This window comes from Triturus cristatus, chromosome 2_2 (assembly GCF_964204655.1).
Source record: "Triturus cristatus chromosome 2_2, aTriCri1.1, whole genome shotgun sequence".
NCBI lineage: Eukaryota > Metazoa > Chordata > Amphibia > Caudata > Salamandridae > Triturus > Triturus cristatus.
The window spans coordinates 581,825,609-581,831,668 of NC_140582.1; the positions used below are offsets into that span (position 1 = coordinate 581,825,609).

General features: G+C 67.0%; 1 pseudogene; it reads left to right on the forward strand.

The window, feature by feature from the left end:
* Window positions 1–5,743: 5,743 nt before the first annotated feature.
* The window catches only part of LOC146862547 (18S ribosomal RNA), a pseudogene marked incomplete at both ends in the record, with an annotated part of 607 nt that continues 290 nt past the window's right edge, over window positions 5,744–6,060 (forward strand).

Below are 6,060 nucleotides of genomic sequence, written 5' to 3' on the forward strand. Positions count from 1 at the left end.
TGCGCAGAAACCAAAAATCACTACACCAGGTCACCAATAAAAAGCAAAAAGTTTCGGGGGTGAACCTGCCAGAAGGGCCAAGTCCAACAATGAGCTAGAGATGTAGGGTCCCAAACGAGCTCGGCCTTTGGAGATAATAATGCCTCCTACTTAATATACTCCGCTGGGATGCCAAATTTAGCGAAAACTGATTTCATGTAATCCCACCCCATTGTGTCAAAAGCCTTGGGAATATCCACGGACACACAACCAGTCCGCGGGTAATGCCCACGTGTAGTATCAATTAATTGGAACAAACGACGGCTACTGACGGATGTACTGCACCCTGGAACAAATCTGCATGGATCCATGTGTAACAACCCCTAAAGCATGGGGAGTAGACTCCATGTGAGTATTTTACTTAACATTCTGCACTCAGTATTCAACAATGACAGGGCCCTATATGAGGTGAGATCTGTCGGTGATAGGGCTTGGTGGAATTTGCGTAATGCCACTATGGGGAACTTTGAAAAAAATTGTGGAAAACGAGCGCACGTCCTGAGTATGGCTGTGCGGACTTTGCCTAGCGCAACTACACACAATTTTGAAAGAAATTGTGGAAAACGAGCGCACAACCTGAGGGACCGTGTGCCCGGGAATGGGGTCCCTTGTGCTTGGGCAGGCTCCCCGATCTCCCCGGCCCCGGTTGAGAAGCAGGGACCGGCCCCGGGCCTCCTGAGTTTCGGTCAGGGCCTGGGAGCCCACGTCCTGCGGCCTGCCAAGAGTCCATCTGCCCGGAACAAGAGTCCCTGGAGCAGAGCCCTGGAGCCCTGCAAGGGCAGGCGGGAGCTCTACCACTACGGCTCGGTGTGGGCAGCTGGGAGTCCTTCCGGTCCCGGCCATCTGGTCGCACCTTTCCCTCGGCCATCTGGTCGCACGTAATGCTTTTCAATGGGGCGACCAGATGTCCGGGCTGCCCTGGAAGTCCCGATGGGGGCTCATTCGCCTCCTCGATCCCAGGCAGGGCTCCAGGAGGTTGGGTGCATCCGGGCCTAGGGTCCCCTCCGTCACTCGGTGCGCACGGTTTACTAAAAAGGGGGGTAGCCTTCCTCCAAATTACTAGGGGCAGGGTATGCCGGGACGCCCCTCCTGGGGATGGCGGCTCTCAGGCGGGGACCAGATGGGCTAAGCCCGGATGACACTTCCCCGGGGCGTCCGGTGCTCCCGGAGCCCTGCAGCCTCGGAGCCCTGCATCCCCAGAGCCCCGGAGCCCTGCAGCCCCAGAGCCCTGCAGCCCTGGAGCCCCGGAGCCCTGCAGCCCCGGAGCCCTGCAGCCCCGGAGCCCTGCAGCCCCAGAGCCCCGGAGGCTGCAGTCCTGGAGCCCTGGAGCCCTACAGCTCCCGAGCCCTGCAGCCCCCGAGCGCTGCAGGCCCCATGCCCTGCTGCCCCCAAGCCCTGCGTGGGCAAGCGGGAACCCTAGCGCAAAGGCTCAGGGTTGGACAGATGGGAGTCCTTTCTGTCCCAGCCATCTGGTCGCACCTCTCCCCTCGGCCATCTGGTCATGCGCAATGGTTTCCAATGGGGCGACCAGATGGCCGGGCCGGCCTGGAAGTCCCGATGAGGGCTCATTTGCCTCCCGGATCCCAGCCAGGGCTCCAGGAGGTCGGGTGCGTCCGGGCCGGGGGTCCCTCTGTCACTTGGTGCGCACGGTTTACCAGAAAGGGGGGTAGCCTTCCTCCGGATTACTAGGGGCAGGGTATGCCGTTACACCCCTCCTGGGGATGGCGGTTCTCAGGCAGGGACCAGATGCGCTAAGCCCGGACGAAATTTCCCCAGGGTGTCCGGTGCTCCCTCCTCCAGCCCGCTGCGAGGCAAAGTGCCCGGAACGCGCTCCATTGGTCCTCCAGGTGTCTGGGCCCCGGGATCTCCTGCAAGCCTCCCATGCCTGAGGCTCAGCATGGGGTCTACGAGCCCCCCGAGCCCTGCAGCCCCAAAGCCCTGCAGCCCTTGAGCCCTGCAGCCCCGAAGCCCTGCAACCCCGGAGCCCTGCAGCCCTGGAGCCCTGCAGACCCGGAGCCCTGCAGCCCCGCAGCCCCGGAGCCCCAGAGCCCTGGAGCCCTGCAGACCCGGAGCCCTGCAGCCCCCCGATCCCTGCAGGCCCGTGCCCTGCAGCCCCCGAGCTCTGCGTGGGCAGGCGGGAACCCTAGCACGAAGGCTCGGGGTTGGATAGATAGGAGTCCTTTCAGTCCCAGTCATCTGGTCGCACCTCTCCCCTCGGCCATCTGGTCGCATGCAATGCTTTCCAATGGGGCAACCAGATGACCTGCGGTGCTGCCAAAGGCCCGGGACGGGGTTCCGTTGTGCCCGGGGAGCCTCCCATCGCCTGGCTGGGTTCAGGAGCTCCGGCCGGGCTCCTGGGGGCCCCGGAGAGGGCGGCCTTCCCACCCTGGGCTCCGTCCTGGGTCCTGCCGCGTGGCAGGGTGCCCGGGACAGGGTCCGGAGGGCCCGGGGAGACTTCCCCTGCGCCTCCGGGCCTGGTAGCCCCGGCTGGGTCCAGGGGCCCCACGGGCCCCTGGTCGGGGGCTCCGGCCCCGGGCCCTGTCCCCCGGCCTACGGCACTGCCAAAGGCCCGGGACGGGGTTCCGTTGTGGCTGGGGAGCCTCCCCTGCTCATCTGGGTTCAGGAGCTCCGGCCGGGCCCCTGGGGGCCCTGGGGAGGGCGGCCCCCCCACCCTGGGCTCTGTCCTGGGTCCTGTCGTGTGGCAGGGTGCCCGGGACGGGGTCCGGGGGCCTGGGGAGGCTTCCCCTGCGCCTCTGGGAGCCCCGGCTGGGCCCAGGGTCCCGCCGGGCCCCTGGTTGGGGGCTCCGGCCCCTGTCCCCTGGCCTGCGGCACTGCCAAAGGCCCGGGACGGGGTTCCGTTGTGGCTGGGGAGCCTCCCCTTGCTCGTCTGGGTTCAGGAGCTCCGGCCGGGCCCCTGGGGGCCCTGGGGAGGGCGGCCTCCCTACCCTGGGCTCTGTCCTGGATCCTGTCGTGTGGCAGGGTGCCTGGGACGGGGTCCGGAGGGCCCGGGGAGGCTTCCCCTGTGCCTCCGGGCCTGGGAGCCCCGGCTGGGTCCAGGGTCCCGCCGGGCCCCTGGTCGGGGGCTCTGGCCCCGGGCCCCGTCCCCCAGCCTGCTGCACTGCCAAAGGCCCGGGACGGGGTTCCGTTGTGGCCGGGGAGCCTCCCCTCGCTCGTCTGGGTTCAGGAGCTCCGGCCGGGCCCCTGGGGGCCCTCGGGAGGGTGGCCTCCCCACCCCGGGCTCCGTCTTGGGCCTGCCGCATGGCAGGGTGCCCGGCACAGGGTCCGGAGGGCCCGGGGAGGCTTCCCCTGCGCCTCCGGTCCTGGGAGACCCGGCTGGGTCCAGGGGCCCCGCCGAGCCCCTGGTCGGGGGCCCCGGGCCCCATCCCCCGGGGAGGGCAGCCTCCGGGCCTGGTAGCCCCGGCTGGGTCCAGGGGCCCGGCCAGGCCCCATGCCGGGTCTTCTGCCCCTGGGCCCCATCCCCAGGCCTGCCGCTCTGCCAAGCGCCCGGGACTGGGGTCTGTCGGTCCCGTACAGGCCTTCCCTGCTTGTCAAGGTGTCCGCGGGCCCCGGGTCTGAGGGCCCGTCGGGTCCCCCACGCAGCCTCCATGGCTGGGGCCCAGCTGGGGCCCTGGGCCTCCGGTCCCCCATGCCCCGGCGCCCGCTCACTCTTTCGTTGGGGCACAGAGCGACCAGATGGCTTCCCTTTCGTGCCCGGCCATCTGGTCGTGCCTGTCCCCTCGGCCGCGCCTGTCCCCTCGGCCATTAGGTCGCGCCTGTCCCCTCGGCCATTAGGTCGCGCCTGTCCCCTCGGCCATTAGGTCGCGCCTGTCCCCCCGGCCATCTGGTCGCGCCTGTCCCCTCGGCCATTAGGTCGCGCCTGTCCCCTCGGCCATTAGGTCGCTCCTGTCCCCTCGGCCATCTGGTCGCGCCTGTCCCCTCGGCCATCTGGTCGCGCCTGTCCCCTCGGCCATCCGGTCGCCCCTGTCCCCTCGGCCATTTGGTCGCACGCAATGCTCTTCCATGGGGTAACCAGATGGCCAGGCTTGCCTGGAAGTCTCGATGAGGGTCCATTTGCCTCCCGGATCCCAGCGAGGGCTCCAGGAGGCCGGGTACATTCGCGCCTTGGTTCCCCTCTGTCACCTCGTGTGCACGGATTACAAGAAAGGGGGGTAATTTTCCTCTGGATTACTAGGGAGAGGGTCAGTCAGACCTCCATGAGGTCCGGCGATTCTGAAACAGGGGAAGACAGAACCCGGGCCCGCCCGCCGGGGCCCTCAGGGACCCGGGTACGCTCCTGCCTCTCAACCACTTCCCGATTGTCCTTTCTCTCCGATTTTTCTGGGTAAGAACGCTGTGAGGTCCGGCGATCCCGAGACAGGGGAAGGCAGCACCCGGGCCCGCCCGATGCGGGGCCCCCAGGGGCCCGGGTACGCACACACGCCTCTCAGCCCCCTTCCTGATGGTCCTTTTTCTCCGAGTTTGCTGAGTAAGACCTCCGTGAGGTCTGGCGATCCCGAGACGGGGGAAGGCAGCACCCGGGCCCGCCCGCCGGGGCCCCCAAGGGCCCGGGTACGCTCCTGCCTCTCAGCCCCTTCCCGATGGTCCTTTCTCTCCGAGTTTTCTGGGTCAGACCACCGTGAGGTCTGGCGATCCCGAGACAGGGGAAGGCAGCACCCGGGCCCGCACGATGCGGGGCCCCCAGGGGACCGGGTACGCACACCTGCCTCTCAGCCCCCTTCCCGATGGTCCTTTTTCTCCGAGTTTGCTGGGTCAGACCTCTGTGAGGTCCGGTGATCCCGAGAAGGGGGAAGGCAGCACCCGGGCCCGCCTGCCGTGGCCCCCAGGGTCCCGGGTACACACCTGCCTCTCAGCCCCTTCCCGATGGTCCTTTTTTCTCCGGGTTTGCTGGGTCAGACCTCCGTGAGGTCCGACGATTGCTAGACGGGGAAGGCAGTGCCCGGACCCGCCCGCTGGGGCCCGGATGCACGCCTTCCTCCTGGCCCCTTCCCGATGGGCCCTCCCTTCGGGCTTGCTCGCCCTGGGAGCAGGCAGGGATGTGAAGCCACCATCCCCCCGCGCAGGGCGGCCTGCAGCGGGGATGGCCCGGCCGTACTCTGATCGATTTCGCACTATCGGTCCATTTAGGGATGGACTGCTTGGCCAGCCTCGGCTGTTGTTTCAAGCAAGGAGCTTCCTCCCCGCATGGATCATCCGACTCGAGGGCCTGCCGCCTGGTGGGAGTCCCTTCACCCTAGAGAGTGAAGGCCGAGCGGCCCTGGCAGCTCGTGCCCCCCAGTGGTCTGACCCCGAGCGGAAGGGGTCGGGTGGTACCAGGCCCTTGGACGCTGCTGCTCAGCAGGTCCGTGGGCTCCGTGCGCCACGCCGTCACCCCTCTCCGCCCAGCACATTTCCGCAGCAGCTCGGAACGACTGTTCCAAGGGGTGCCGCCGCTGCCAGGCTCCGGCACCCCTGCGTCTCGCTCAGGCTGCACCTCGGCCCGCCTCTCCCTCCCGGGGGAGACGGCTGGGCCTGCCGGTGCCCATGCGACCTGCCACCTCCCTCCACCCCTCCGACGAGCCCTCCCGCCCAGGCGGGTGGGCTCCTTTCCCCCCAGCAGGCTCCCGAGAGGGAGGGGTGCACAAAGGTGGTCCGGTCGGGGAGATGGTCACGCGGCCCCCCGAACCCTGTCTGCAGGTGCGGCTACCTGGTTGATCCTGCCAGTAGCATATGCTTGCTCAAAGATTAAGCCATGCACGTGTAAGTACACATGGCTGGTACAGTGAAACTGCGAATGGCTCATTAAATTAGTTATGGTTCCTTTGATCGCTCCAACTGTTACTTGGATAACTGTGGTAATTCTAGAGCTAATACATGCCGACGAGCGCTGACCTCCCGGGATGCTTGCATTTATCAGACCAAGACCAATCCGGTCTCGCCCGGCCTCTTTGATGACTCTAGATAACCTCGGGCCGATGGCAAGTCCCTGTGACGGCGACGATACATTCGGATGTCTGCTCTATC